Here is a 7,355-nt window from a genome sequence, read left to right as displayed (position 1 = left end):
CACGGCTCACAGACACCCTATCACCCATGACGGACGTTGTATTATTTACTTGGTAGAGTAAGGTACCGGGATTGTCGATCCAATAGGAAAAGTGTAAGAGTGATCGCCGATGAGAGGCGCACTCTAACTGGAACATTCAAGGGATTAGTTGGCTAAGCATGGGCGCCCAAGTGTGAATGGGACGAGCTCATATAAAAGTCAACTAAACCTAAAATTCACTCATTCTCTCATTTGTGCAATTGAAGAGTGCTCTTGCTCCATCTCCATCTTCTTCTTTTTCTTCTCCTTGTGTGTGTGTGTGTGTGTGTGTATGTGAGAGAGAGAGAGAGAGAGAGAGTGTGTGCGATCGAGCATTGCGGCGGCACGACGGCGGCGAGGCGGTTGAGCGCGGTGTAGCGGCATCTCCCTCTTCTTCGCAGCGAGGAATCCTCCACGACAGGAAGCGTAGAGCGGTGAGTGACACACCAACGCCATCTTTGAGCTTACTAGTTTAGGCTTGTTGTGTGCTTGGAGCCATTTGTGGCTCGCACACGGTGTATCGGCAAGTTCCTTGCATTGACACGTGCAACATACACGCACATTTTTGGCGCCGCTACCGGGAAATGCCATACACTAAGCTTGAATGGCACTCTGTGCTTCTTTTGTGGTGCAATTTCTATTGTAGGAAAGGTAAGGAAGGAGGGTGTGTGTGTTGAGAAGAAGGATTTTGTGTTACTACTGTGTTTTTTTTTTGTTAATGGAGTTTTCAAAGATACTGTGTTTTTTCTCTGTGTAAGGTGTTAGTATTAAGGTTGTTAGTTCTGTGTAATGTAATGTATAGTAACTAGGAAGTAGATCTGTGAGAGCTAATAGAGTGTGTTAGTGTGTAACAGGCAGGTGTATTAGTTGGAAGTAGGTAGGTAGAGTGTGTGTGTGCTCTCGCGCAGGCCGCGACGACCTTATCCTTTATAATTTTTATTTTATTTTTTTAAAGGTAGGACCAGATTGGGTAAGCCCAAGCCCAAGCTCATGCTCAGGCTTAGGCATCTATCACCCTTTAAAATTACGAATTTTAGTTTCACACGTAGCTAAAATTCGATTTTTTGAGGACCAACGAAACTTTAGATGCCCGAAAATTGTGCTGTAAAGCACACTGCGACCCTCTGAGTGATACGCTCGTTTTGAGCTATCACACACTTTAATCAAAAAAATCTATCATTCAAAAATATTTGAAAACATTAAAAAAACGAGCGAAAACGAACGCCTAAAAAAGTAAGCGGTTAACCTTCGAGGTTATTCGCCGACGCTTGTAGGGTGCAAAGGCACATGCATTTGCGCTCTGGTCGTGTGCTAGAGATGGAGCAACTAGAGAGAATTTCGACTTACGCGAGTTCTCAATATCGACCTACTTTAGGTTTCGGGCCCTCGGCGGGGACCCATGGTAGTACAAACCAAGACCCGAACATAGTGGCTAGTGACTCTTCCTCTGACTACGACGTCATGGAGGGTTTCCCAATGCCTAATCCCGATAGCTCAAGCCAAGACATGCATGCCATGGGTCCTCGGTCCGGGCCGAGTGTGCTTAGCTGCCTGAAGGAAACTTTCAGTAGAGCCACTCACTCCGAACATGGAGCCAATGATGTAAATGAGGGGGGTGGATAAGTAAATTCTCCATTCATGACCAACGTAGACCTTATACCTTTAGAGAATGTGCATGTGAATACTTCATTCACTGCACCTCCTGACTCTTCAGAGTTATTTCCCTCCGAGGTCATATTACTCGATGGTAGAAGCCTTGCCGAAGTGCAAGAGGTTGAGCGATATATCCTTGCAGCAAGGGAAAAGGAAATCGAGAGCTTACGCAAGGCAGAGCAATGAAGAGAGTTAAAAGCGAAAGCCCCTATGTCAATATCCTTGCTAAGAGAGCAATCGAGTGCTCCTAACTTAGCAACCGCTAAGGGCCAACCTTTAGAAAGCCTCATTGCATCTGGTTCGAAGGACACCCCTAGCACCTCAATCCTAGATGGAGCGTTCTTAAATGAGAACTGGGAGTATGAACTACAAACGGAAACTCTGACCGACCTATACATAGGTCACACCTATCACGTGGGTTGGTTAGATTTCTTACAATCCACAATAGGTGCTACTAGTGTGGAGGATCAACAACAAGGAGTTTGTGAGGTCATCCATAGGATCATTGAGTTAGAGAGACAGAACAAGGGGATCAACATGCCTTCAACGGGTCTCATGAGATTCTTAGATACGGGAAAGGCTAAACAACCAACCTTATCGCAAATGGAGACTCCCTCGGTAAGTCCGATGGATCCCCCATATGTTGTTTCGCTAGGGGTCTCAGTGCAATCTGAGCCCACAAGTGATAGCTTCACCTTTCCAAGTCTAGCTCATCTTTCCCTTGATGACACCACGGCTACCATGCCTACCCCAATGATGGGCATGCCGAGAAATACGCCATGGATCTCATTTGTTAGTAAAGCACCACTACATGGTAGCTCAATGCCTGCAATAGTACCTACAAGTGTGTACCAATCGTATACACCCATGGGTCCTGGTACTCATGTAGTTTCTACTCCTCCCATGGTTTCAACTACCTATGCTCCACAACCACAACACCCAAGTTCTTATTTCCATGGGACTATACCGGCTAGCATTAGCATGTCACATCCAACGTCTGCTATGCCTAGGGCCACACATATGAACTTTGGGCCACCACATGGCACAACACCGTACCAAATGTGGAACCCAAGGGCTTTCTATGCGCCAAGCCCGATGCCAATACCTACTCCACATGTAGTCTCTGGAGCGCCTTCACCCATGGTGCCTGCTCACTTAGGTGACTTGGCAACATTTGCTCAAGCTATTGGTCGATCTATTGTTGAGAATATGCGTAACACGCCTGATAGAGAGCCTATAAGTAAGGCAGTACAAATAGCCAAGCTCACACAAAAATTTAGTGGAGACAGGGATGTGAGAAAGCATACCGAAGTGTTTGAACAAATATGCGATTCTCTAGGAGAACACAATGACCTGCATAAGAGTAATGCTTTAAGCCTAACCTTAAGTGGAAAGGCAGGGGATTGGTATAGAACCCTAAGGGTGGAAGAAAAAACGATTTACCCTACTCTTAGGAGACCGTTCTTGAAAGAATACATACGAGAGGGAGTGCTTTGGAGTGTAGCCTCTTAGCTCCAGAAAGCCCAACGAGAGGAAGGAGAGTCGGTGAGAGACTTTATTAGTCGCTTGAAGCATTTGAATTCTCGTTGTAATCCAAATGAGTGCTTCAACAATAACCAATTGCTCGATAGATTCATTAGGGGATTACGACATGAGGATATCTACAATGGCCTAGTCATTAGAGGTAGGAAGCAGTCACCACCAATGCGATCCAATTGGAGAATAATTAAATGATTCAAGGAGAAAGAGTGTCTATTGAACCTAAATCTATTAGCTCGCAAGCATTAGGGAATCAACCAATGATCTTAAAGCCTATTGCTAAGGAGCCAAAGATATCTAAGATGACTTTAGCAGATCTCACCAAGGCTATTCAAGAGAGTCTTAGAGACAATCGTGCTCCGCAAAACAATCATATGTATCCAAGAAGGGAGCAACAATGGTGCTCAGTATGCTATGGACCGCATAGTACCAGTGAATGCCCTACTTTTAGAGTAAAATTCAATGGGAACTGCAATGCCTGTGGGAGGTATGGTCATCAAGCTAAGGATTGCATAGTATTTAAGCGCGATGGCCAATAGACCAACCTTAGCATGGACAGACACACCTCGAGTGCCTGCATTGATGCCGGCCCCACCTCTTGAACAAATAGCACAACACATGGTCCCTAGGGCCCAAAATGTTGTTCAAAAAACACCCTCACCACCTCCAGTGCTAGGACCGCAACAACCACATCCGAGAATCACTTCTGTGAATCAAGTGGGTTGTGAGTCATCTATTTCTTGTTTGGAAGGTTGTGAGGAAGATATAGATCCTAATATTGCCTATGGGATGGATGTGCTTGAAGAAAGTCCACAATACTACATGGAGGACTATTGGGGACAAGTAAAACCTGTATATCAAGTAGCTGCTCTTGCAGCAAGAGGACAAAATATTAATTACACTGCTAAGAGACCACCTCTTCAATGCTATGAGTGTGGAGGTCCACATCGTGTAGCCGAGTGTCCTATTAGGCTACAAAAGAATGCCACACTAATGCAAACCAATCAAGCGAGCACGTCTACAATGCTGATACTCATGTGTAATCAATGTGGCATAGATCATTTGATTGCCCAATGTCCAAATAATCCAAATGCACCGAAGATCACGCCATTAAACTTGATTGAAGTTACCGAGGAGCCATCACAAAGCACACATGTGGTACCAGTAAACGTACTCACATGATCGATGCTCCAAAAACAAAATTATATTCTTGAGGAAAGAGAACGGCATCTATTGCCCAATCTCAGAAAAAGAAGAAAACATGAAGGAAGAGATCGCAAAAAGCAGCGAAGTCAGACCCCAGTTCAAAGACCAACATAGGGACTGGTGAGGACCCCGTATATATGAACAACACTAAAGAAGATTCTGATTCAGGTGAAACCATGGAGACCAAAACAACCACTAAGATAGAAACCAACAAGGAAGATCTTCATGAGCCCCAATGGCAAGGATCCAAGAAGAAGATAGAAACTTATCCAAATCCTATAGAGAAGATTGAGCGAGTCAAGCAATTAAGGAGTTTGGTAAAAGATACCCAAAGGGATCTAGAACCAGTACCTAGGCAGATCCAGATTACAGACACTGTGTTCCCTACACAACATCAATCTCACCGAGTCCATAGACCCTTAGCCATACCTAGTGTCATCTAAGAAGAAAGTGACTTAAAGTCATGGGAAAGTGGGCGTACGCACTTCTTGATGGAAAGAATGTTTACAGAGGGACTACTTGATCCTATCGAAGAAATAGAGATTCCATCTTCCCCATGTCAAGGGACTCAAGGCCAAAAGGTGCCGTTAAACATTACCAAATTGATGGATTTCATGTCTTCAGAAGTTAGAACCACTATCATGTCCAAACTATATAAAGACCCTGAGCTAGTCTCAGCTCTTCGAGCCTTCCTCAATGGAGAACTAAAGTTTGGGCTACCACAATTTGCACAGATGGATGGAGCCGGGGAGATGCCAATAGAGGAGGAACACATAGATCCACAACCCAACCTAGATGAGAACCTTATTATAGAAATACTTGTTAACAAGTTGGGACAATACTTTGAGGGTGATGAATCCAATGCGACCATACCAATCACTACTAAGGGATTAACTGTGAAGGGAATCCTTGATGGTGGCACTAGGGTTAGCATTGTGACTAAAATTTGCTGGGAAACTATGGGAAGACCTCACCTTGCGACCACAACTATAATAGTGAAGATGGCCAATGGGTCTATTGTTAAACCTATTGGGATGCTAGAAGATCTCAAGATCAAGGTCTTTGGACATAAAGTAAGAGTTACCTTCATTGTTATGGATTTCTCCAAACACACTATGGCATCGGAGATGATCTTAGGACGTCCTTTCGTGAGGGAAGCAAAAATGGTGCATGACTGGTCTAAAAACCATGTCTACTTGCAGTTCCAAGATTCTGTCATTCAAGTGATCTTGTTATTGGTCGAGCACATCCTCTAGGAAACAGGTTTATAATTTATCATAGATCTGACACCACAGTTCACTCGGCCCCATCGCAGTATTGTTACACGTGTAAAGCGGACACTGATGTTGGGGAATATTCTCCTTATATGGATGCACTACCTGGGATGACTGAGTTGGACAATGTGGATTGGGTCCACCTAGCAGCAACCATAGACACTTGGGGAAATCGGGGGATGAGCTCGGTAACACCTGAGGGGGATGAAATACCACCACTTGTACCCTTAAATATGCTAGAAGCAATGCATATAGCTTCTGATAACCTACAAGATGAAGGTTTGACTAGCATTGGAACTAGTAGCGCCTCACAAGACTATAGCCCACACAATTTGGGGTCAGAATCATCAATTGAAATTGACTCTGAGGACGAAGAATCTGAGTTAAATCTTAGTGCAAATGCGGGGACAAACCGTTTAGGGCCCAGTGGTACCCTAGATGACAATCTATCCAAGGGAGCAGAAGACACAAGTAGTGATTCATCTAGTGACTCTTCACTAGAGATCGGCCATAATCGAGAATTAAACAAGAAGAGTAAGAGATATAAGAGGCGGCGATATCGAGAAAATGTGCGTGCTAGGATAAATGAAAAGAAATCTACCGCAAAATGGCTTAATTATATAGGGGCATGTGATGCTCATCGGAAGTTGGTAGATAACTAGGGTGAATACCTTCAAAGAGTTATGTGGTGTAGTCCACAACCCATTGACGTCAAAACTAGAGGCTACAGAGAAGCCAAAGTTGAGCCGTACCGTAAGGAGACGACAAAATCGAGAGTTAGCTCAACAACAAAAGGAATCGAAAGTTAAATCACAGTCCACAGAACAACAGGACCCCACAGACTTACACCCTGCACCTAAACATTTCAAATCCTATACCACAGAGGAACGCAAGGCTGTGTATACAAAGGCTCAAAGAAAACCTATCGATGGTAGCAATGGAGTCTATGACGGTCCAGCGATAGTTAAGGAAATAGAGTTAGCAGATTCAGGAGAAGAGTCTAAACCTGTTTTCATTGCCCAAGATCTGACAGAGACTAAGGAGTGTGTACTTAAAGAACTTCTCAAGGAATTCATGGATATATTATGCTATGAAAGGTGTTCCACCTTCCGTGGTGCAACACACAATTCCCATGAATAGCATGGCTAAACCAATTCGGCAACGACCCTACCCAATGAATCCTAAATATGCAAAAATCGTTCAAGAAGAGATTGAAAAGCTTGTGGAATGTGGATTCATATACCCTATTGAGCACTCAGAATCGGTGTCTCCAATAGTGATTGTGCCAAAAAAGAATGGGAAACTCAGAGTGTGCGTGGATCTCAAGAAGGTCAGTGCCGCCACTAGAAGGGACCATTACCCCTTGCCATATTCAGAACATGTGCTTGAAAGAGTTGTAGGGAAGGAAGCTTATAGCTTTTTAGATGGGTACTCTAGCTACAATCAAATCACAATTGTGTTGGAGGACCAAGCTAAAACAACCTTTATAATCGAATTTGAGTGTTCGCATTTTGTGTTATGGCTTTTGGCTTAACCAATGCCCCGGCTACCTTTCAAAGTTTAATAAACACTGCTTTTAGAGAATATTTGAGGGAGTTTTGTGAAGCTTTCTGAGATGACCTTTGTGTTTATTCCTCTTGGAAAGAACATCTATCATGCTTATGA

The sequence above is a fragment of the Adiantum capillus-veneris genome, chromosome 18 (assembly GCF_014529385.1).
Source record: "Adiantum capillus-veneris isolate H3 chromosome 18, ASM1452938v2, whole genome shotgun sequence".
Taxonomy (NCBI): Eukaryota; Viridiplantae; Streptophyta; class Polypodiopsida; order Polypodiales; family Pteridaceae; genus Adiantum; species Adiantum capillus-veneris.
The sequence above is the reverse complement of the archived record's forward strand: the minus strand, read 5'-3'. Positions refer to the sequence as shown.